Consider the following 26511-nt stretch of genomic DNA (forward strand, 5'->3'; position numbering starts at 1 on the left):
GTTAGCATCAGCGGTAGTGCTGGGAGTAGTTGTGGTATTAGGTTCAGATGACATGGTGGCTGTAGTGCTGGTTGTAGGTTCATTAGAGGCAACATTGGTGGCTGTGGTGGTTGCAGGTTCATTAGAAATTGTAGTGGTGGCCGTGGTGGGTGTAAGTTTGTAGAAGTTATAGTGCTGGCTATGGTGGTTTTAGGTTTAGCAGAAGTTATACTGGTGTCTGTAGTGATTGTAGCCTTACTGGTACTGCTGGAAATTATAGTAGTAGTTAGATGCTAGCTGGCTCCTGCTATGGTACTAAGTTCAGTAGAGGCAATAGTGGCAGTTGTGTGGTTGGAGGTTCGTTAGAGGTTGTAGTATATAATTTATATAAAAATTTAAAATACAAATATAAAATATAAATAAAATATAAATATAAAAAATAAAATATAAAAATAATAATTTATATAAAAATTTATATAATAAAATTATTTATTTTTTATTGGTGTTCAATTTACCAACATACAGAATAACCCCCAGTGTCCATCACCCATTCACTCCCACCCCCCGCCCTCCTCCCCTTCTACCACCCCTAGTTCATTTCCCAGAGTTAGCAGTCTTTACGTTCTGTCTCCCTTTCTGATATTTCCCACACATTTCTTCTCCCTTCCCTTATATTCCCTTTCACTACCATTTATATTCCCTACATGAATGAGAACATATAATGTTTGTCCTTCTCCGACTGACTTACTTCACTCAGCATAATAAAATTAGAATAAGGATTAATGTCAGTAAATTTACTTCTGTAAATTCTAAAGTACTGCACATACACAATGTGCAATATTGTAGAGGAAATACTGCATAGTGTAAAACACCTAAGTCTTGAGATCGGAGAGTCTTGAATTTAAATCCCATACTTTCTTTTTCCATACTTTTTTTTTTTTAAGATTTTATTTATTTATTCATGAGAGACACAGAGAGAGAGGCAGAGACACAGGCAGAGGGAGAAGCAGGCTCCTGCAGGGAGCCTGATATGGGACTCGATCCCGGGACCCCAGGATGCTGCCCTGAGCCAAAGGCAGATTCTAACCACTGAACCACCCAAGCGTCCCCAGACTAGCTCTTAAATGTCCCAAAATATGGGACTCTGTTTCAGAAAATAAACCCTCATTTGGGTGTTGTGAACGATGCTCACAGGCAATCAGGAGCAGTGCAAAGGCACTGGGTACCAAGGCTGAGGGAATTCAGGGCACCAAATAAGAGAGCCCAAGGATGAATGGTTACTTCCTGCCCTATGTTGTCTAGCCCTTAGAAAGGAAGTCAAAGGTGAAGGAGAGGAAGGCCTACACATTTCTTAGATTAAAAAGACAATTATCCTCATTTTTTGTTTGTATCTTTTAAAAGAGGAACAAGATAGGGATACCTGGGTGGCTTAACGGTTGAGCATCTGCCTTCTACTCAGGGCAGGACCCCACGGTCTGGGATCAAGTCCCACATCAGACTCCCTGCGAGGAGCCTACTTCTCCCTCTCCCTCTGTTTCTGCCTCTGTGTGTGTGTGTGTGTGTGTGTGTGTCTCATGAATGAATAAATAAAATCTTATTTAAAAAATAAAAAAATATGGGGATCCCTGGGTGGCTCAGTGGTTTAGCACCTGCCTTTGGCCCAGAGCATGATCCTGGAGCCCCGGGATCAAGTCCCGCGTCAGGCTCCCAGCATGGAGCCTGCTTCTCCCTCTGCCTGTGTCTCTGGCTCTCTCTCTCTCGTGTGTGTCTCTCTCTCTCTCTCTCTATGTCTATCATAAATAAATAAATAAATCTTTTTAAAAAATTAAAAAAATAAAAAATAAAAAATAAAAAAATAAAAGAACAAGATTAATAGAAATTCATCTAAACCAGACATTCACATTCAGACCTGTGCTCCAGTACTATTACTGCCACTAACTAGCTACGTTACATTCTAAACTTCCTAGACCACACACTGTTGCCCATCTATGGCTAAGTAAAGGCATCTAAAGAAACTTTCACCTCTTTGGGTCATCAGAGACATATTCTCTAAATAATTCTTATCAAAAGCATCCTTCCACAATGTCTCTTGACATAAAGAGTTTATCTTCTCTTAATCTGTCAGTCTCTTCAAAATGTCTCTACAGCAGGATTAAACAGATTCATTAACAGATTAATTAGATTGATAATTAATCTGGGTGTAGTCCAGAGCTAGAAGCACTGAACCAAACTGTCAGGCATCGTCAGCAGTCAAAACCAAGTTCTTCCCTTATGGGAAAAGATCAGACCTCAAGGTGAAAAAATGAAAATAACAAGAAACAGAGTCAGGAATTCAGGAAATCTGTTTCTGGGCACCAAACCAAGATGGTGCTAAATGTTTCTGAGTCAAGGTTGAAAACACATGAGGTCAAAATGAGAAGGTTAACAGAAGGTCCACAGTTAGGCTCAGAGGCAGGAAGGGAAGAAGAAGTGAGACCCACAGATTAGGTCCCCAGGCCTTAACACATGATTTCATCTTCCATCTTACAATGTTATCTCACTGCCAATACAGTTGCTGTCACCATCTACTCTGCCTTTCAAACAAAGAGAACTTAAAACTTTGCTTTATTTTCTTCCTTTGACTCTTATATATTTTCTCTAATTCTGTATATCTTCTTTTGTTCCATCAAAATCATTAGCTTTTTCAGTGAAGACTCCCATAAACCTACCTCTTTTGCATTCCCTCTCAGTGACTTGACATGTTCAAAGAATGCTATAGATTTTTCAAAAGAACAATAGTAATGTTCATTTGGTTGTTTTCCTTCAGAATATTAGATTAAGAGTATTTCCGTGTGGATTACATCATAACCTGGAGAAACAGTTTTGCCCCAAACATTATCTGACAATGTTGGAATTCTCTGTTAGGAAATTCTGAGTGTCCAAGTGTCCGTCCCTGTGTTGGTGCAGACACCAGTTAAATCACTACCAACATCACCAGTTACATCAGTTGATATTGGAAACTGACATGATGAACTGTGAGCTTCATGGTTTCTTGGGTTCAGGAATAACTGCATAGAAAAGAATGGAGGGAAAAAGAAGCTATTATTTTTGCTGCCTAAGGTAATACAGTCTGACAAATATAAATATGACATATTTGACCAAATAAGATCATTTGAAACCTGATTAAAGAACAAAAGAATACATTCATTATATTTATTCTCAAAACATGAAAATCTAGTTATGTCATCCTAAGTTACATTTAATTATTTTATATAATTATTGATGCTAAAATACAGAAATAAGCATTACTTTTCATCCTCGTTATATTTAATACATTTCTTAAATACTATTACATTGCGATCTGGTGTAGGGAGATCATATTTTTAAAACTCCCACTATGAAAATTCTAGAGATTTTAAGGCTTATCAAGAACAACTCTGGGGTTATATTCAAAATGAGAAAACTAAGATCTAAAGAGGTAAAGTAAGATTCTGGATTTAGTAAATTGCAAAAGCCACTTCTCCCACTGCAATAAACAAACAAACAAAAAAAACAAGGAAAGAGCTTTGAAAAGATGGAATTTAAAATTTAAAAGAGCTTTTAAACTAAACTAATTGTAAATTAAATCCAAAAATATATTAAAAAATCCAAAAATTTCATAACGATTTATGATAAAATTTCTCAGCCAACTAGTAATAGGAGGATTTTCTATCATCTGATAAATAATAGCTCCATAAAACTTAAAGTTAACGTCATAATTAATGTTGAAATATTTCACACTTTGCCCCAAATTAGCAAGATGTTTACTTTTACCACTTTCATTCAATATTACATTGGAGGTCATAGCCAGTGCATTAAGAAAACAAAATTTTAAAACTTGAAAAAAAGAATAATGACATGACTGAGTTTATAGAAAATCTGAAAAAATCTACAAAGAAAATATCATAATGAATTAATGAGGTCACTGGATACAAGGTAGGAACACAAAAGTCAACTGAATTTCTATAAAATAGCAAGAAAACACTTAAAATTGAACTTAATATGCCACTTAAAACAACACAAAAAGCATCTAGAAATAAATCTAAGAAGAAAAGTACTCAATCCCTATATTAAAATCTCAAATCACTGCTAATAAAAGTTAAAGGAGACCAATATAAAAGAAAAAAAATACATCATGTTCATGGATTTAAAGAATTTAGGTCCTAAGATATAAATTATTACAAATTAATATACAGATTCAATAATCTCCCAGTCAAAACTGCAGAAGTATTTTAAAAGAAATCAACAAGCTGATTCTAAAAGTTTGTATAGAAATGCAAAGGATCTTGAATAGCCAAGATAACTGAGAGAGCAATGTTTAAGACTACCTAATTTCAGAATTTATTATAAAGCTACAGCTATTAAGACAGGGTAGTAGTGGTACAAGAGCAGATAACTAGAACAATGGAACAGATATGAGTCCTAAGACAGGCCCACAAATATACAGTCTCTTGATTTACAAAAAAAGGCATCAAGTCAGTAGAGCCAAGATGATCTTTATAATTATCTGTACATAAAAAAATCTCCATATTGAAACAATGTTTAACCCTACCTCCTGCCATATATAAAAATGAATTTTAAATGGATCATAAAACCTAAATATGCGAGTGAAACAATCAAGCTTCCGGATAAAAACACAGGACCTTTTCATCTGAGTATCTTGACACTATGAAGACACAGTGAGAGAGCTGCAAAGCTAGAAGGTCCATGAAGACCATCTTCAGGGCAGGGAGTGCTGATCTAGAATCAAGAGAATAATTTCTCTGCCTTGTAATTTCCTTTTAGGGCATAGGGACAAAAATATTTTTCCTCACAAAATGTAATTATCCATTCAAATTTGTACTGATACCACTCAGCCCATTTCCATTGCTGCTCCCAAATGAAGATCTCTAATCAGGCATGCACAGTTACATAAAAGGCAATCATAAAATTATTGCCAATACTGAATTATTTCTTCTAAAAACATAGTCAAATAACATTGTATAGAACTGAATTCTAAATATTTCATCTGAATACAATTCTTTACCAAAAAAAAAAAAAAAAAATTTCATAAGAAATTAAAGAGGCCAATCTGAAGGATTTGCTAGTTTGCTGCCCGGGCCTAGATTTCTCTCACAGATTACTTTCTGACATTCAAAGTTATGTAGAAATCTTTGAGTTATGGCAAATCTACACATTACACTAAAAATCTAGGCAGTTAACACAAAATGTATATGTAACATTTTAAAAACATAACTTGTTAAATGCAATCAAATGCAGATTTATTGACTTGTGCTTGAATTATGATAACTGCAGAGAATTATTTGAACAGGATATTAAATTGTTACTCCAAAATTGCTAAAAATCTTAATGAATACTAAGTTTTTCAATTATGTATGTATTGATATGTAAAAAGTACAAGTTTTCTAATTTTCTAAGTAGTAATAGAACAGCTAAAAATTGGCTCCCATGTGAAAGTTTTAAGAATTCCTTTTTGGGAAGAACCATGTTATCATAAAGAAATATTAGAGTTGTATAAATAACTAGGTTATTAACCATGACTTTGTAGAAAATGGAGAGCCTGGTAGAAAGTCAAGCAATTGTCCTTTTGAAAACAAGTAAAACAAAGATTTCAAAGACCTGGAGCTGGAAAGGAGCCTATTATATATCCAGAGCCATGTGAAACTTCCTAAACCAGACTTTTAGGGGCAGGATCTGGGAATCTGATTTTTTGGCCAAATGTCAAGTAATCTTTATCAATGTTTGAGAAATATTGTACTAAACAATGATTCAAAGGGTGATCATGGAGTATCCTTATATATTTAGGAAGAAAATTGCATGTGTGAAGAAACTTCAATTTTCTTAAATTAAAAAAGGGGTAAGTATTTAAATTGCTTATTCATTCAGCAGCGCTATTCACTCCCTACTATACCCAATCATCAAGTAAGGTGCTAAATGGTCAATGGTTAATGAAAGAGTCAAAATTCGATCATGTAATTCATTTACTGGAATACAGTAAAATATATATTATGTATTAAAACACTTTCTTGATCATTTCTAAAGTTCTCTTATAAATGCATCCTTTAGCTAAAAGTTTCCATTGGAATCCACAAAAGCAAAGTAAAGTAGCCTTGGGGTTTATAGAACATCAAAGGTGTGAAAAATCTAGGGGAAGATTTTGTTCTACGAAGAAGTAGGAGACAATGCTTTACCCCTCCATGCTGAAACTAAGCCAAGTGGCTTCTGGGACTGCAAAAGTACAGTGATCATATAATTCATCAATCCAAACCAAAATACTTTTGAAAGCAAAGGGAAACAGTATTAATAATTTAATTTAACAGAAACAACACTACTCCATGCACACTAGGACCTGTGGTCACTTAGCTATAAGGAACCTATCTGAATTAGAAGATTTACTAGTACTGAGGCACCTGGGTGTCTCAGTCCATTAAACGTCCAACTCTTGGTTTCAGCTCAGGCCATTATCTCAGGGCCATGAGATCGACCTCTGCCTCAGGCTGCATGCTCAGTCTGCTTGTCGCTTTGTCTCTCCTCCTCCTCCTGCTTCCTCTTTCTCTCTCTCAAGTAAATAAATTTTAAGTCTTTGAAAAAAAAATAATAAAGATTCACTAGTACTAACCAGGACCACTGGATAAGCTAAAGAATTTAAAAATTAATTTAGTATCTCTAGTGAACACATATTTAAGTTGAATAAAACACATTTTACTTGAGCTTTTTAAAAAAGTTAATATTGCATTGTAGCACTAAAATATACATATTTAGACTGTGCGCTGGAGTCCATAACCATTGAGTAGATAAAATTTCACATTGTATGTCATGTAGTCCCCCCATAAAACAATATCAAAGGTCTACCCTATTATTAATTAACTGCTACAAGAGCCAAAGGAAGAATGAACAACTAATTTATCATGTCCTAAATTTTCAGTATAAAATTCAAACTTTCTCTATTTCTAAAGAACAAATTTTATCCTTTTATTGCATCACAGACCAACTGCTAGAGCAGAGTGCACCTGGATTATTACAATGTGCAAAGAAACATAGGTAACTCTTATTGATATGTTGAGCATCTCCTACTAAAGCTCTTTTGACATTTGCAGAATTTTAAGCCAAAAGAATCTGGAAGTCTATCTATCTATATTAATTAAGAACGGCTGACAGTCCTTTAACAATTGGTAATTTTTTTTTAGCAGAAAGAATCCAGTTAGTATGTCATCTGTTATAAAATGAATCATAGTAGAGTCTTTAAGATTATAACAAAATTAATTTATTGATCAAGTTACCCACTTCAAATACTTCCATGACTGAAATGTCACTGTGATCTGATACTAATCAAAACACTTTTGTATTTCTGCTGCAGTTCTTCGGTGTGATGACAACCAATATGACAGTTCTAACTCTCTCATCTTAATAATTTTCTTAGGCCAGGTTATTATTATAGTTCATCATGTTGTGCTGAGTGATCAAAATGATAACCAGATACCATATTTAAAAGATTTCATTCAATACAGTATTTAGATTTGCATTTCCTATTGATTTAAACTGGATAAGATAATCATTCAAAATGCATAGAAATTGTAAAAGAAGTTTTTAAGTGTCAAGTCAAAATCAAACCACCACAATGACTATGCCAAAAAAAAAAAAAAAAAAATCAGGATCCCTGGGTGGCTCACGGCCCAGGGCGTGATCCCAGAGATCCAGGATCGAGTAGCACATCGGTCTCCTTGCGTGGAGCCTGCTTCTCCCTCTGCCTGTGTCTCTGCCTCCCTCTCTCTGTGTGTGTCTCTCATGAATAAATAAAATCTTTAAAAAAAAAAAACAAAATCAAGATAGGAAAGTGAACAAACTATCTGCATATTTGTTCAAGAAGCTATCTCTCTTGCCCCTTCCAACAGAAAACAACAACAACCTAAAGAAATTAAGGGGTTATTTTTCTTTCCCATCAAGAGAAGGCTGCAGGAGGGCAGCTCAGGTGTAGATCTGTGGTAAGGAAACAAACCTTTCATCCCTTGCTGTAGAATGTCACTGGAGCACACTACATGGGCACTACTCCACACTTGGCTGGCTTCTGACTCAGTCACAACCAGTCATTAATATTATTGACATTTCTTGGGAAGGGTTACCTTTTCTAGAACATACCATACTGATCTTATCTAATCCTCCTAATACCTCCCTGAATTAAGTATCATTACTCCATTTTCCTGATGAAATACCAGAGCCTTTAGTGATACTTCACAAGCCTTGAGATAAGTTGGTGGCTTGCCATTCATCCACCCAAAAAATGGTAATTAAATACTTACTATATTCACTGTGTCACATTAGAGGCTAAGAAAAATTAGGGGATGCAGGAGAGGGAAAGATACTTAGAAACTTAATTTCTTATGGATAGAACAATACAACTAGACACTCTGGTGACATGTGTCAAGATATATCAAGGCAGCACGGTTGTTTTCTGGTAGGAAAAAAGGAGTGGTGCAAATACTTGAAGACTTGCCCACTAGCTAGAGGAAGATGGGATTTACACCCAAATTTCTATCGAAGGCTCAGAATGCCTGGGCAGAAGGCAAGACTTACTGGCTCTGCAGACTGAATCTCTGTCTGGGGTTCAGGCAAATGATCAGCATGAGAAAACCCAAACACAAATATCAGGGCTGGGACGCCTGAGTGGTTCAGTTGGTAAAACATAAACATCCCACTCTTGATTTCAGCTCAGGTCATGATCTCAGGGCTGAGAGATCGAGTCCCAGGTTCACACAATGGGTGTGAAGCCTGTTTAAGATTCTCTCTTTCCCTCTCCCTTTGCACATCCCCCCTAAAAAAAAAAAAAAAAAAAAAAGAATACTGGGTGAGAATTAATTACCTAGACAACAATTAGGCAGTGATCCTGTATTGCCAGCTTTGCCCTGACCTTCCGTGACTGCACCTGTGCACACTCACGCACTCATGCACGCATGCATTCAGCAAGCATTCACTGAACTCATCCTGTGCCAGGCCTGAATTAAGCACTTCATGCAATGCTTACATTTTATCATCTAAATCTTCACAACTGCATTTACAAGCAGGCAACTTGTAAATGGAGCGACTCCATTTCACTTACAAGGAAGTGTACGGGACTTGCTCAACGTCACACAACCAGTGAGTACGTTGGGCCCCATGTCTTCCTCTTAGCAAACCTCCACTCTTCTTCCAAACCCCAGCCATACTGCAGCCCACAGGGGCCTTTCCAAGCACCTTCAGGCAGAGCTTCCCCTGCCCTCTGCTTGCTCCATTGCTCTGTCTTGCCTCTGAGCGGCTACTGAGTCAGTCAGTACTTGTGATTAATTATCTACATACACAGCTCTCTTTCAAGATTTGAGTTCCTTGGGGAAAGGAATAGTGGAGAGGTGACATTTCACAATTATTTCTTAGCTAAAAAAATTTAGGGGGCAGCCTGGGTGGCCCAGTGGTTTAGCGCCTGGCCTTCGGCCCAGGGCGTGATCCTGGAGACCTGGGATCGAGTCCCACGTCGGGCTCCCTGCAGGGAGCCTGCTTCTCCCTCTGCCTGTGTCTCTGCCTCTCTCTGTGTGTCTCTCATGAATAAATAAATAAAATCTTTAAAAAATATAAAATAATAAATAAATTAATTAATTAGTAAACTGAAGATAAAGAGGAAATGTAAACACCTGGCATCCCCAAGGCCAGGAAGTGTAATAGAGGAAGTTGGGGGATTTTTTTCTCTCCCATTTTTGATAATAACAATTCAGGTTTAAATACTGTGTGAAAAGTAATTCAATGGAAACGAGTTTGAAAATGTTCCTCACCAGGCGTAGTGTTAAATGCCCTGGGCTCATTCCATCCCTTCTCCCCCGAGCCTCAGGGAGTGTGTAGGTCCCACCTCACCTAAAGCCCACACCACCCTCAGGGCCACGCCTGGGCATCTGGAGCCTTCCAGTTCCTTGTGACTCAGCACCTTGTGTCTCAACAGGGAGGGCTGCACACTTTCTCCAGGTAGGTGTGTTTGCCATAAAATCCAGGTCAGCCACACAAAAAGAGCTTGCTCCAGGGTCTGAGGAGCTGTGGAGAGAAGAAAATCCAGAATATTAAGAATTCCCACAAGTGGGCAGGCCGGATGGCTCAGCGCTTTAGCGTCGCCTTCAGCCCAGGGCATGATCCTGGAGTCCCGGGATCGAGTCCCACGTCAGGCTCCCTGCATGGAGCCTGCTTCTCCCTCTGCCTGTGTCTCTGCCTCTCTCTCTCTCTCTCTCTCTCTCTCTTTCTCTATGTCTATCATGAATAAATAAATAAAATCTTAAAAAAAAAAAAAGGATTCCCCCAGGTTCGGGTGTTAGGGCTGTAGGAAAGAGACTCTGTCTCTTAACGATTTCCAGGCCCTAAATCCAAAATGGAGACCACAAAGCCCTATCCTAATCCAGCTGGATCTCCTAATCCATGATGCTTAGAGACCAACACCTTCCCTTAACAGAAGCCCTCCAGCACCATTTGTTTAGTAGGAAAAAAAAAAAAAAAGACATCTGTATCCTAACCCTACGAAGAGTCATTTATTTATGTTTATTTAACAAACACTTAACTAGTACTCACTGAGTGCCAAGCAGTGTTCTAAGCACTTTATGAACATTAGCTCATTTAATTCTCAGGACAGTCCTAAGAGACAGTTTCCCCATTTCATAGACAAGCAGCGTTTCGGGGGCACAGAGAGGTTCAGCAGCTGGTCCAGGTGGAAGCTGGGAAGGTCTGGCTCTGGAATCCAACTTTCGCCACCACACTATGCTGCCTCACGTTTCAAAACAGCATCATATTTTCATATTAAAATAATGTCCCAAATTCCTGAAACAGTGGCAACAATTTTAATAGTTCTTCGAGTCTAGCCAAGCCGCCAGATCCTGAGACCTGGTGCCCTCCGGCCGTGCCCCCACCTGCACCCCAGCTCAAGACTACCTCACTGGGGTTCCCTGCAGCAGCCCCGGGGGCCTCCTGCTGGCGGGCTCTCCAGCTCCCCCTCGGCTCATCTACTGCCTCATAATCCGACTTCCAGGTCGGCCCTTCATCGCCAGCTTCCTCTTTCCTGCCAGGCCGGGCTCTGTCTCCTCCTGCACCGGGTGTCTCTCAGCGAACTGAAGCTCATGTCCGGGCGCGGGGACCACTGTCTTCCAGTCCCACGGGCTACTTGCCCTCGTACTGTTCCTGCACCGACCGGCATAGCCTTCCTCTTCTAGGTCTTCAAAAGGGACCCGTCAGGGAAGGCCCACCTCCCGAGACTTCCCTCAAGCCCGAGCTTCTTGGGGCTCCCTTCCATCTGAACTCCACCTGAGAGCCCGCGTCAGAGTTTCCAGTTCTGCACGAAGGAACCCCGACCTGAACCGCTCACCCCTGCTTCCTGCCTCCTCAGGGTGCATCCTGCCTTTAGCCTCAAACTGGACTGTCCTGAGGTCCAATCTCCGCGTCTGCTCTCTGCCCCATCCCTTTGCCCTTTTCCTTGCTCACTGCCATCCCCACCGATCTCTTTCTTCCCTCTTCACCTAGGTGTGGATGGGTGTGTGACTCCTATTCCTCTGTTCACAGCACAACATCATTATTGGTTCTTCGTGGCTCTTCCCTTATTCACTTTCATCTCCCCAGCTTGCTCCCATTCTACTCCACCTTACAGCGTGGATGGTTTTGCAAAATGAGAACGACTGTTCAGATTCTTACTGCTCTGGCTCTGCCTCTAAGACCCAGGGATAGTGCACTCCATACGTTAATCTACCCACTTTTTGCACAGCCTCCCCTTGAGCTATCTACTCTCCCAGGTGGATATCCAAGTTGTCTCTAGCTCTGGTCACTGCAGATAAGTTTGCAATCAACACCTGTACAAGTACTTGATGGAGACAAGGCAAAATTTCTTTGAGACTCTCTCTCTCTCTCTCTCTCTCTCGATTAGGGGAATTGCTGAGGCACAGATGTGTTTGTCCTTAATTTGACCAAGTAGTGCCAGACTCTGTAGAAGCACTGCCACCTGCCTGCACTGACCCAGCTTTGTAACTTTTTGCATTGCAATAGGCCTTCAATTCAGTGCAACACCTGGAGAAACACCTTTTAAATAAAACCAATGTTCAAGCCCCACCCATACCGTTTAGATTTTTTTTTTTTTTTTTTTTTTTTTTTGAGGAGAGATTTCAGCCAGGGACCTCTGGCGTCTGACCCACATTGCTATTGAGGATGGGCAAATCACGGTCCCTCTTTATTATTATTATTTTTTTTAATTTATTTTTTTATTGGTGTTCAATTTCATACCGTTTAGATTTGAATCCCTTAGGGTAGGGCTTAGGTGTTGAGGTTTTAAAAATCTTTCCAGGTGATTCTAATGCACAGCCATGGCTGGGAATCTCCAGTATAACACTATACCCCTTTATATGACATATACCTCTTTATATTGTTTGAACTCTTTATGTTAACTTGCCTTTTTTCTCTGATTAGTCATGATTTTGAATACATCTTTATATACTTAATAATTTGGGGGGTTTCTGGGCACCTGGTGGCTCAGTGGTTGAGGGCCTGCCTTCGGCCCAGGGCGTGACCCCAGGGTCCTTGGATCGAGTCCCACATCGGGCTCCCTGCATGGAGCCTGCTTCTCTCCCTCTGCCTGTGTCTCTGCCTCTCTCATGAATAAATAAATAAAATCTTAAAAAAAAAAGAACAAAAAACAGAAACAAACCTCTGGGGGTTTCTTACATGGTAAACTGTTGTCCAGCATATTTCCATGATGAAAAGAAGGTTAAAGTGATGATCAGGTATAGGATTGAAGGGGGAAATCATAGGGACTGAGCTACATAACAGCCTAAGGAGCAATCTCACTCCCAACAGCCTCACTGATAGTAGAATTAGGGAATCTATCCTAGTTTGTGAGGCTCTGGTCTTCATAAATTCTCTGTTGAAGCCACCAATTCCTTATCTGAGTGCTTCTTCCTGAATTACCACTCAGCCCCATCAGAATTAGGGGTGGGAGTCACACAGGCAAGCACCGAGGCAGAGGAACCCCTCCACAACTCTCCAGCCTCAGACAGTGTCCTCTTGGCCTGCAGTCTGCCCTGGCCAGCAGACCAGGGCCAGCCACGGGGAGATGTGTCCTACAGCTGTTACAGCGCAAGCTCTCCTGTCGCCACTGGCTGGCAGTCAATGGGAGACAGTTACTATTCCTGCTCAGGCATGTTAGGGTTCTGTAAGTTGCTGCCGGGCCAGCTTCGCGGCAAGAACTCTGCTGTCCGCAAGCAAGCTGCAATGGCAAGGCTCATATCTTCATCCATATTTCCCAGCAGCTAAGCCTGATAGCTTCCCTAGCAGGGGCTTTGAATGTGCACATCTGAGACGGAGTCAGGAATATGCTCAAACATTCAGATCCAGGGTGCAAATTCATGATGCCACATTGAGGCAGTGCAGGTAAACAGAGTCACTTTGTTCTCCGTTTGTCCTCCACAGAGGGTTGTGCTAAGGGGGCTTGGACTCTGTTATCCATCAATGCCAAGAAACTGCAAGTCTCTAATAATGTTTGAGACTTGGTCCCAAAAGCCCTAAATGACTTCAACATTTTAAACACTTAAAAATTAATATACTAACAATTAGCACAATATGACTCACATAATCAGGAATCAATTATATTAATGTGGGATGTGGCTGCATTTTAATATGCTTGATATGAGGTAGGCTGTGAACTCCAAGAGCATGAATGCCCTTGGAATAAGGTCTTAAAATGGTCCTAGAAAACCTGTGATCCCAAGAAGGAATCAAAATGACACTTCGGTGCCATGTTTTCCATGTCTTTGGAAATCAACTTGTCAACTTTAGAAATACTGAAGGCTGTATTTTAATTACATTAGGCCTGCAAGCCAGCAGTGGATCTCAGATCCTTGGCTGCATATTAAAATCACCCAAGGAGCTTTTACAATTTTCCCTGTTGGGGCTAAATCCCACCCCAGTTACATAAGTATCTCTGGAGGTGGTACTCAGGGAGTCCATGTATTGTAAACTCTCAGGTAATTTCAATGCACATCCAAGGATGAGTACTGCTGGATTTGAGAGAGTCTTCATCAATCAGTCTCTCTTTACTTGCTCTTTATTTGACCAGAACCCAGATAAAAGATGAAGGCTCTTGTAGAAATAAAGGCCAAACAGACCCTAGTTAAGCTCTGTTTCTAGAGAGGAGTTATTTTTCTGAATTCTCAAAACAGCTTGCTGGATCTAGATACACTTCTAGAAGCTTAATTACTGAGAACACTGGAAGTACAACAATGTTTTGATTCAGGACTTTTTTTTTTTTTAACATCTGGAAATTTACAACTCCAAATTCACAATGGCAACTGCAAGAACATGTCAAGGTACCAGCAAGTATGAACCTGAAGCGACTGATTCCACAGATTCACAAGGGACTGAGAAATGAGGCTCCTCTGCCTACGTCTTCAATCTGTACTCTGGAATCAAGAAAAATTGAAATTTCTCACCACTGAGTCTTTTTAATAAGAGTGTGGAATGGGAGATTATGGAAGGAGGAGCAATCATTCTTCCACTGAGGCTGACGTTTGAAATCACCCATAGGAGAATAATAATCAAATTCATGCATCATGGTCATTACAGTTTGTAGTTTTTCTTTACCTAAACAAATATTGGTTTGAGAAAAATGATTTTGTCCTAATTATAATTGATTTAAACATTAACTATTTGCATTACATTCATGAGTGAATTTCAGAATCCTGCATTTCAAACCCCGAAAACCAAGTTCAGGAACTATTTTCATTCCTCAAATTCATAATGTGTTTATGATTCTCTTTCTCGTTCAACAATTTCTTGAGAAATTAAAATCTACACAATCAAAATCAGTTGTAAATTTGCCAGTGTTAATTTTGCCAGTTATGGAACATCAGTCTGTGTTCAGCATTTAGCTATAGCAAGTACTTCTCCTTTATTAGTCATTTCCATTCACTAAACAAATTTAATCAAGATGAAAAGAGATAAAAGTTGTCCAGACTTTTAAGAATATTTTATTTTCTGAATCAAGTTGTATATCAAAAAGCTCCAGCTGATGACTATTTTCTTATTCTGTGTTTAAAGCAAAGTTTAAAATCATAGAGCTTACAGAGTCATAAACAATAATTGGTGTTAAGACATAAAATCTTAAATCCAGAGCATCCTCTTATTTGGCTGTCTAGTAGACTACAGTTTATTACCAGCACCTTCTAAATCACCCAGAGCTATTTCTAGCATATAGCAATATTTGAACACAGCACACATAGTAGGAGAATGTGATTAAAAACGGATGAATGGGCCAAGTCACAGTGAGTTCTAAAAGCTAGAGTGGAATTCTCAATCTTCCTTTGGATCTGGAATTACTAACATGTTCTATCTTCTGCCTCCCTGCTCTGGCTTCCTCTCTGTCCCCTAAACTGTTTTTATTCTAGTAAACCACATGGAAGAAATCCTCGTTTGTCTGAACTACCTTTTAACAATCTGCTAGATGACAGATTCAGGACAGGCCTTTGGCTCTGATCTGCTTTCAAAGGCTGGAGTGCTCAGGGAGCCTGGATGATGCTGAGAACAAGTCCATGGTCGTTCTGCTCCAGGAGACACCAGCTGACCCAGGGGACCCGAATCCTACCAAGCCACATAGGAACCCACACCATTAGTCTGATAGCCTCCTAAGCATATCTGAAATGTGGTGTCTGTTCCACTGGCACATTTTCTCCTTTGTTTTCCTGTGTTACTTATAAGACTTTTTTTCTCCTACAGCTCAGAATTGTTTCTTACTAAAGAGAATAAAAACTTTTTACTGGTGATTTTTTTCAGCTTCTGATTTATCCATACTTTGTTTTATTGCCGAGTTCTTCCTGAGATACAATTCTTTTTAAGATTTTATTTATTAAAAAAATATATATTTTATTTATTTGACAGAGAGAAAGAGCTTGTGTGCAGAGGGAGCCACAGAGGAAGCAGCAGGAGGGGAGAAGCAGGCTTCCCACTGAGTAGGGCCAGATCCCAGGACCTTGGGATCATGACCTGAGCCAAAGGCAACTGCTTAATGGACTAAGCCACCCACCCAGGCGCCCCTGAGATAAAATTCAAAGTCATTTCCAGAAATCTGAGGTTAAGGCTAATACTTGCTCTTATTATAATGCTTTTTTGTCATAAACTTTATACCAACCATAGAATCATATTTTGAAGGTGATCATTATATAAATGCAATTCTCTATGATTCGGACCATATCCATAAGTGGTAGGTATAAATTATTTCTTTTAAAATGCACTGAAAACAATTCTGCACAATCAGCCTAAGAGTGCCTGAACTATTAAAAACCTCTGTGCTTTCCTTCTTATACTCAGTGACTGTCACAGAAAACAGGAAAAATGTGATTTATCATTTTTTCATGTCTGCTATTTACTGTCGGCACTTCTATCCCTGTCCAGAATCCACAGGGCAGGGATCTTGATTTTGTTCAGTAATGCATCTCAGGTCCTAGGAAAACATCCAACAAATAATAAGCACTCAGTAAAGACTTGTTGCTAAATGTAAATAACTTTGTTTTCAACTCTCAATATTTTTTCTTTCCTATTTTTACCTCAAGAATAGTCCTGGCATGTGCCTATATCCACCTTGGGTTTACCTGTTTGCTTTCTTATTAAAACTTTTAAAAATTAATAATTTGGGATCCCTGGGTGGCGCAGCGGTTTGGCGCCCGCCTTTGGCCCAGGGCGCGATCCTGGAGACCCGGGATAGAATCCCACATCGGGCTCCCGGTGCATGGAGCCTGCTTCTCCCTCGGCCTATGTCTCTGCCTCTCTCTCTCTTTCTCTGTGACTATCATAAATAAATAAAAATTGAAAAAAAAAAAATTTTAAAAATAAAAAATAAAAAAATAAAAATTAATAATTTGTTTAAAAATATATCGCACAAACATGAAAAATTGCATATTAATAATGATAAAATCAATAGCCACACGTCAGCACCACCCAAACTGAGATATGAAATTTTACCCATATCCCAGAAACCTTCTACATCCCTCCCAGAGGCACAACTGGAGGTAACGCTATTCTAGTTTTAGAGTAATTATTTCCTTGTTTGTCTTTGTAGTGTCATATATGCTTACGCAAATCTAAACAACTTCTATTACTTTAATTTTTGCTCTCCAGAAGTGTGAATTTACTGTTCACCCTAGAACTCACAACTTCTCAAAGTCAAAGCATTTATGACCGCTTAAAAAGGCAATTTGTCACTACCTCTCTAATCACTTGTATGAAAAAATAACTGCATAACAAATTTTATGAATTTGCTAATGAATTTTTGCTTAAGTGGGAAGAAAAACAGAAACAGCAACAGAAGAGAATGCAAATATTAAAAACAAAAATAGCAGGCAATAATTTGTATATAAAAGACTTAAATATTTCTTCAAAAGTTTACTGGCATGTTTTTGGTCATTTTATACCCCCGGAATTTTTTCTATATTTCTTGTCCACACTCGGGTCCTGAATATGTTGAAAGCAACTCTAGCATTCATCATTTTACACTAGAATTTATAGTTTGTATGCACAAAGGGCTGCGTTTAATTGGATGTCAATTATTACAAAGGATCTAAACAGGTATGGATCGAGGGAACAGATTAAGTGGACCAGAAACCATTCCACACATTGGATACACCCCTGTAAAATGGACCTGCTGGTTTTTACTTCCTTAGACTTAATGCTATTTGGAGACACAACCTCCTTCCCCACCACCTCTAAAGAAAAGATTTAAAATGTCATTTTCTCCCTGCTCCATGATTAAATACTGCTCCAAATGACAAAGTGTAACATGAATGGTAAAGTATAATTTTAAACATATAATAGATACCCACGCATAAGCCACCCCCAAAATATTTTTATTGTTCATGGTAGATTCTACAAGAAGTTGTACAAAGAATAAATGATTAACACATTTTTTATTTAGAACTTTAATCATATTAATAATAACATATCCTGATGGCTAAAATTACGAAAGGATATTCATTTCAAAGTACCTGTATATCAAGATAACTAGTATTCGAATAAGCACAACTTGTGGAATGTAATCATACTGGAACTTCATTTTGTTTCCCTCTGCCTTTTAACATTTCTTGGAAGGAACATAGTTCTTTCTCTGCCCCTACATGACATCTCAAGCAGTCTTAAGAGTTTTTTTTTATTACGTTTAAGTGATTAATCAATTGTCCCAGAATCACATTAACTTGCCAAATACTATTGCAATTTGGAAATCAGAGTATTAGCGGTGCAAACTCTAAATGTGACACAAAGTTAAATCATTTTCTCACCCTCAGGCAAGGCTGAAGGAGGGCTGCAGCAGGTGGAGGCAACAGGGGGTCAGCTGTTTCTCTCTCTATCCCTCTCCTGTAAAGAGAGAAGGCAAGGGGACCAAATAAATTCTTGACTGGCATGTTACAGAATGGCTTCACATTCTGGGGGCTGGCATATAACGGAACAGGACACTCTCTTTGACAATTAGCGTGGACTCTGCCTACATTCTCTTACCCACATTTCCAGGATTTCTCACCTACCACACACTTGATCCAGTACATGAATCTTCACTCTGATTTTTCCCACAACTTACTTTGAAATCCAATGTATTTGTTTGCAGGGCTGCCATAACAAAGTACCACAAATTTAAAAAATAAATTTAAAAAAATTAAAAAAAAACAAAGTATCACAAATTGAGTGGCTTAAATAAGAGAAATTTATCGTCTTACCTTTTTTGAGGCTAGAAGTTTGTTTGAGATCAAGTTTTGGCAGGATCTGCTCCTTTTGAGGAAAAATCTATTTCATGCCCCTCTTCTAGCTTCTTAGTAGTTTGCTGGCAATCTTCGGTGTTCCTTGACTTGGCCTCACCCGGTCTCTGCTTCCATTCCCACATGGCACTCCGTGCGTCTGTGAGCAAATATCCCCTTTTAGTAAGGAGATCAGTCAAAATGGATTAAAGGCTCACCTTACATCAGTATGACTTTATCTTAACAGATTACATCTGCAACAACCCTAGTTCCAAATAAAATCACATTCTGAGGTACTGACTTCAACATACGAATCGAGGGAAGACAGAAATCAACCTATAACAATATTCTTCATCTTAAAATCTTGGCTGATACTTCCATTTTAATATTCTGTGAGTACTCTAGTACTATCTTTGTGAAGAAGTCATGGTGAGAATTATTCAATTACCATTCATAAACTGAGGCAAAGTACAGGTGAGTACTTAACTAAAGATCTATAAACTTATCATCATTTAAGTGTCCATAAAAAAGTAGTAGAATTGTTTCGGTCCTCACCCTGTTCCATTCCACTGCATGGTCAAAATCTCATATGAATCTAGGATTGAAAATAAGTTGGAAAATAAAGTCTCATCTCCTTCCTGACAGGTTGTAATATATGTCTCTAGGAAAACAATATATATAGTATTTATATATAATATGTATTATATACAATTTTTATATATGATATATAAATATTTACACTTATTTTATGAATATATAAATATAATTAATATAAATATTATAGACAATATACAAAGAAGCGGCAGCAATGTTCGGTAATGCTCTATGGTATCTTGAATACTGGAATAGTAGAGAACACCAATAACTTTGAAGTCACCAGGACTTAGCCTGAATTACAGTTCTGCTGTTACAAGCTATCTACATTTGGTACAGTACTTACTTCCTTTTATCCTTTTCACTTTATTTTTACATTATACTTTTACTTTACTATTTGCATTATAATGGGACATACTTATTCTAATGCATTTAAATAATACCAAAGCATTTAGAGCAAAATTCAAATCTTTCATAAATTTTCATGAATACTCCTAATAACTATGTTAATATTTTATGAATTTTATTCCAGGATGTTTTCTATATACAAATATAGAAGGTAAATGAAAAGACTCCCCTCTCCAAGTTTAATAAATCAATTTAATTATGCCAAATATATAACATAATGCAACCTGGTTTTTAACAACATGCAGAACGTTGCAGACTTTTTTATAACATAACATTTAATATAGATCTACTTTGTTCTTGGATTTTAAGTGGCTACATAATATTCAATAGTATGGAAAACTAGAACTTATTAAAGCATTCCCCTGCTGATATATCTCAGTTGTTTTCTAGTTTTCACTGTTACAAATAATGATACAATAAACGCTGTTGTACAGTATTTATATATATATGTGTGACTATTTCTTTAAAATAGATTTCTATTAAGTTGAGTTGCAAGATCAAAGGATGTATGCATTTCCCATTTTTCACAGGTTCTATGAAATTGACCTCTATCAAGTTTGTATCAACAATGGTATCAATCTTTTCATATTCTGCAAAATATAAGTGAAAAGGCATATTTCATTGTAATTTAAAGTTGTCTTTTTTAGAGAAACTGGCAATAGCAGTATCATATGGACATTAGCCAATTGTTATTTCTTCCAGTATAAATTGTCCATTTATATATTTCACCCACATTTCTGTCATTTATTTACCTTATTTTTATCATAATAACTCTTTTTTACATGGTTGTGCATTCTTTGTTTTTTCTTTCAGCATAGTAGTTGAGAACAAGGATTCTGAATCAAACTAATGGAATAAAATCTTATTTCTGACACTTCTTAGTTATGTGTTTGTCTAGAAGTTCCTTAATCTCCCTGTGTGTATGTTCCTTCATATGTGAATGCTGGTATTAAGATATTGATACTAACCACAACCTAGGTTGTGAGGACTGAGAGAGAAGGAATACAATTTAAACTGAACAGTGCGGGACACCTGCACCCCGATGTTTCTAGCAGCAATGTCCACAATAGCCAAACTGGAAGGAGCCTCGGTGTCCATCGAAAGATGAATGGATAAAGAAGATGTGGTTTATGTATACAATGGAATATTCCTCAACCATGAGAAACGACAAATACCCATCATTTGCTTCAACGTGGATGGAACTGGAGGGTATCATGCTGAGTGAAATAAGTCAATCGGAGAAGGACAAACAGTGTATGTTCTCATTCATTTGGGGAATATAAATAATAGTGAAAGGGAATATAAGGGAAGGGAGAAGAAATGGGTAGGAAATATCAGAAAGGGAGACAGAACATGAGAGACTCCTAACTCTGGGAAACGAACTAGGGGTGGTGCAAGGGGAGGAGGGCGGGGGGTGGGGGAGTGTGGGTGACAGGCACTGAGGGGGACACTTGATGGGATGAGCACTGGGTGTTATTCTGTATGTTGGTAAATTGAACACCAATAAAAATTATTTTATTAAAAAAAATAATAAACTGAACAGTGCCTGGCACAAAGCCATCACTCAATAAACAGTATTTTGTTTCAAAAGGCATGACTGATAGCCTTAAGCAACCTTAATTTCCTCACCTATAAAATGGGATAATACCTATATCCTACAATTATTGTGGAGATTATATAAGATAAAACAAGGGGCTTAGAACAGTAACAGACTCTCAACTCTCAGAATATAACTGCTCTTTTTATCATCTTACCTAAAATCATTATAGAACAAAAAATGTCACCACTTAATTTCTGGCTATATGCTAGAATTTCCAGCTGCTATTTAAATAATCATGAGGAAAAAAAATAATAATCATGAGAAGGGATCCCTGGGTGGCTCAGCGGTTTAGCACCACCTTCTGCCCAGGATGTGATCCTGGGGTACCGGGATCAAGTCCCACAGAGGGCTCCTGCATGGAGCCTGCTTCTCACTCTGCCTGTGTCTCTACCTCTCTCTCTGTCTCTCCTGAATAAAAAAATAGTTTTTAAAAATGAATGAATGAATGAATGAATGTGAGAATATCTCTTGAGTTCATCATATATGCCAGGGAACAGACTAACAACTGCCTCATGCGTATCATCCCATGTAGGTCTCAACACCTACAAGGCAGGTTCTGGTGTTATCTCTATTTTATAGATGAAGACTCTAGGGTGTGTATATATATATAAGTGTAACACTTGTCCAAGTTCACATGTTGGTAAATGACAGAAATCAAAACCAGAAAATCTGACTCCAGGGTTTATGACCTTGGCCACGATATTATGCTGATCACCTGGCAGAGACAGAATCTATAAAAGCTTTATCTTTGCTTTTTAGAATAATAGATGAAGTATTTGATTTAGTAATTTAAAAAGAGTAATACAACACATTACAGATTATTACGTTAAGATTTCTGTGGTCATTGGCAGTCTATCCAACATGGAAATATATTAACATCATTTCCAAGTTAAATTAATTTTTGGCCTCCTATAAAACTTTACATGGTTGTCAATTGTCTTTCCCATGAGACAAGTCCACTAATTAAAAAGGTGGGATATAGGAGGAAAAAGCACTAATTTTTTTAGTAAATAACATTTATTTAGAAATAAATGCTTAAAAGTAAATTCTGAGTTTGGTATTTTCAAAATAATCCACCTGCACGTAGAATCTGAGGAGTCTTATGTTGTGTTAAAGTGCCATCTGCAGTAAACACTGAAATATCTACACAAAATGTGTCTGCAGAATATTCCTCTCCATGTTTATTTCAACTGCAACTCCTTACATTAAGTCCCACTCCCATCAGCCATGGTCCATTTTTACTCCATGGTTGTTTCCCTTCATTATTAACAGCTTTTGGAATGCAGGGACTATTTTTGAAAGGAAATGAGCCAGTCAGACATATCTAGAGGCTTCACAGATGGCATTTTTTAGAATAGTTTTGTTTTCATTTTGCTATTGAAAAGTCCTTTTAGACCCCTTTGCAACATGCAATAATGCACTCACATTAACTGATACATGATGTGTGCTTCTGCTATTTTTCCTCTGCTTCACTTGGCAATTAAACACATGATTTCCCTGCAAATGACTATAATTTTTTGCTTCCATAATATTTATGTCAACTCCAAAGGAGCTGGGAGTTGGCATCCTGAAAACCTGACCATTTGAGGCAATGGCAGCAGCTTGTAATTTCATCTGTATCCACTAATTACTGGATGATCAGAACACCAGAAATAAAAAAATCATATGCTGAAAAACCATAATGTGTGCCCTCAGCTGGCTAAATCAGTAATTTGAAGCCATGTGCAAATGAGCACATAACTTTCTGAGTGATTTATTGCTGTTTTGGGAATACACACTGAGCTCTGAAAATATTTCATTTGACCTAAACTACAAACTTCAAGTTGACTGTGACTGGGAGCACCATGCACATCTCACCCAGAGGGCTGCAGAAGCAAGCCCTTCTGTGTCAAAAGGGACGTTCTAAAAAAAAAAAATAAAAAAAAAAAAAGGACGTTGTGCAGAACCATCACTGAAATGGTCTGAACAGGGTAGCATTCAGTTGAAGACAGAATCCATACACTGCAACGTCTGCAGTGATCTGGATTTCTGCACTTGGGCATCAGGGAAAGAATATAATATGGGGTTTAAGCTTTTGTCGCATCCCCCAGCTCCTTCTCTTCTAAGTTCACAGGAGCCTTCAACAGTAGCCTCACCCAGTTGCCTCGTGTTGTAGAAGACAATTAAGATAAAAGAGGTAAAATGATTTTCTCTAAGTTACACATATAAGTAAAAGTAGCAGAGCCCAGCTAGAGTCATCTCTACCTTACTACACTGGGTTCACGGTTGTGTCCAGGGTTGTCTCCTTGCCACCCGGGGAGGACTTGGCTGGCTCCCACGTGCGGTGGCTGCCCTGGCCAACAGACGGACCCCAAGCTGTGGCCTAACAGAGCTCTTCCCTGCTGCACATCTCGCCCCACGTCCCTAGATTTCATTGACTTGGCAAATATCCAGTAGCTACTGACTGTTCTACTACATAGACATACATTGAGACTTACACTCTTTAGGCCCTGGAGATATAAATAGCACACAGTCAGTTATTGTTATTTGCAGTAGTTATGTTCTATAAAGTAACTGCAAACATTGAATTAGCAAAGACTGAACCATTGCTCCTAGAAGAAATAAAGGATTAGGTTTCTGCAAGCTTTTAATCACAATATTTTCATCAAAAGGCCAATACATAACCTTGTTTTATATGTGCTTCTGCTTAAAGATGTCTTACATAATATGTATCACTGATTTATTAACATTGAATTTATGGCCAACAGCTCTGTAATTCAGGTCTAAACAAACCTTATCTAACATATATCTTCTCTCTGAGGCATATCACAGCTCCCTTGAGCTTAAGAACACAAGATAGCACTTGAGCCTGTACTCAGGGACCATTTTAAACCATGTAATCACCAACAAGGCTCTATGGGACCTGGTCCACCCTCTACTATAAATTCTTTGCTATCAGTTCCTACACCTTTTCACAGTCTCTCACTCAACTCCATCCACACTGGCCTCCTTGATGCTCTGATGTCTTGCCAATCAGATTCCCCTCTCAGGGATGTTGCACTCACTATTCCACTATTTGGCATCTTTTTCCACTAGATATTACTTATTATACTTCTATATACTTATTACTTTCCCACTTCCTTCACATCTTTATTCGAAGGTCAATTTCTCAAAGTTGTCTTCTTTAAAACTAAACACATGGGGCACCTGGGTGGCTCAGTCAGTGAAGTGGCTGCCTTTGGCTCAGGTCATGATCTCATGGGTCCTGGGATGAGCCCTGTGTGAAGCACTGCATATGACTCCCTGCTCAGCAAAGGGTCCGCTTCTGCCTCTGTCTCCCCACCCCGCATGCTCTAATTAATAAATAAAATCTGTAAAAAATAAAAAGTAAAAAAAAGTAAACATACAAACACAGTCATCTGCTTATATGCTTTATTTTTCCCTAAAGTAATTACCACCATCCAAAATAATATATATCTTAGCTACTTGTCTCAGTAAAATTATCCAAAACTTGGAAATAGCTAAATATTTGGGTGTTCTTTTAATGCACTGCTGAGATTTACTTCTCTGCTGTATAGGTTATTTAAAAAATTTTGTAGAAGCAGAGGTCAACTTAAAAGATCTTTATCTGGTCTGGTAAAGATGCAAATAACATCCAGTAGATGTCTGGTGGAACACCTAAAATCAAAGTTTATGGTTTACATCCCCCTTGGTGATTAACCAGTTTTCGTATCTAACCAAGCAACCTTGTTCTAACATTGGATATAAATACCTAACTTCTTGAATGATCCTTAAAGTTTTTTTAACATCTTACTTGTTCCATTAATTAATGAGCTGAATACAATCTTTGCCACATGTCCATTTTATATATGGCCCTCTTGAAAATCGTACTTTTAACTATTTATTATTTGTCTTCACATGGAATATAAGCTAAATGAGGAAAATAATTTTTGTCTGTGTTATCAATGCCTACCACCATACTTGGCATATTATGTGCACAAAATCCTGTAAACTAAAAATTTTACTTTCAGGAATTCTAAAGAATCTTGAATCTCTCTATTCCTTCTGTTGACTTTAAAACATGATCTCATAAATCTCTGCTCTTCCCTTTTATTTCTTTTTCTTAGAAAAGGGTTTGAGAGAGCACATACAGGGAGAGGCTTTAAATCTATTTATGTTATGAGCCTTCCTTCTAGACACATATTTGTGGTCAGACATGGTACTTAAATGGAATATCTAGTGGAAGAGAAAATTAGTCCCTAAAAAAGAAAAAAAACTAAAAAATTGTGCTTATTGCATATATGAGCAGATAAATCACTTCAAACCAAATCTTTCACCATTGACTGGCAAAGAGAAATCATCTTCTGGTTTCCAACTATTTGTTAACTCAAGGAATTTTGACAGGAACTCTATCCAAGTCATTTGTGACCAAAGTTTTCTCTTCTCCAACTAGGGGGGAGATAAAAGAAAAAAAAAAAGTAAGAAAACCTAAAGGACAGGAAGAAAGAATGTTTGGTACCTTTTTTTCTAAGCAATTTACCTAGATCTCTGCTTTGGCAGCTTAGTTAATGCCTTCTGGAAGAAAGGAATAGGAAGAATGGATGTGCAGAGAGGAAATGGATTCCAAAATCCATTGAGACAAGGACTTGAACTTTTAAATCATACTAGGAAGGGCCTTGGGGTGCATTCTCCAATAGATATATAATGTGAACCACAAATGTGAAGCATATATCTAACTTTAAATTTTCCAGAAGCCCCATTCAAAAATAAAAAAGTAAATTTTCGTAGATTTTACTTAATTCAACAAACCCAAATATATTTCGATATGTAGTCAATTTTTAAAAATCACTAATGAAATATATTTGCATTCCTCATTTTCATACTAAATCTTCAAAATATAGTGTGTATTTTAGATTTACTACACATTACAATTCAGACTAGCCACATATCAAGTGTTTAGGAGCCTTGCATAGCCTTGCATAGCTACCATCCTGGATCATGAAGGAGGCTAGTCAATTTACATAGCTCTGAATTAGACATTTATATCTACCCTTTTGTAATCTAGTATTATTGCCAACAATTTTATTATCCTTATATGGCTAGGTGAAGAGAGATAACCAAAATTTATCAAAACACCATCAGAGTTAATGAGGAACATTGATTTTCTTTTTTCATTTTGAC

At 38.0% G+C, this 26511-nt stretch overlaps 1 protein-coding gene across 1 annotated transcript in view; it reads right to left on the reverse strand.

Moving 5' to 3' along the window:
- Nucleotides 1–889: 889 nt before the first annotated feature.
- The window catches only part of LOC144310849 (uncharacterized), a 110607-nt gene continuing 84985 nt past the window's right edge, over nucleotides 890–26511 (reverse strand). Inside the window, exons 18-21 of the mRNA XM_077892496.1 lie at nucleotides 18732–18909; nucleotides 18300–18375; nucleotides 9874–10047; nucleotides 890–3026 (exon numbers count right to left, since the gene is read on the reverse strand). The gene's annotated coding sequence lies outside the window, so the exon portion shown is untranslated. The remainder of the gene's footprint in view (nucleotides 3027–9873; nucleotides 10048–18299; nucleotides 18376–18731; nucleotides 18910–26511) is intronic.

Source organism: Canis aureus, chromosome 1 (assembly GCF_053574225.1).
Source record: "Canis aureus isolate CA01 chromosome 1, VMU_Caureus_v.1.0, whole genome shotgun sequence".
NCBI lineage: Eukaryota > Metazoa > Chordata > Mammalia > Carnivora > Canidae > Canis > Canis aureus.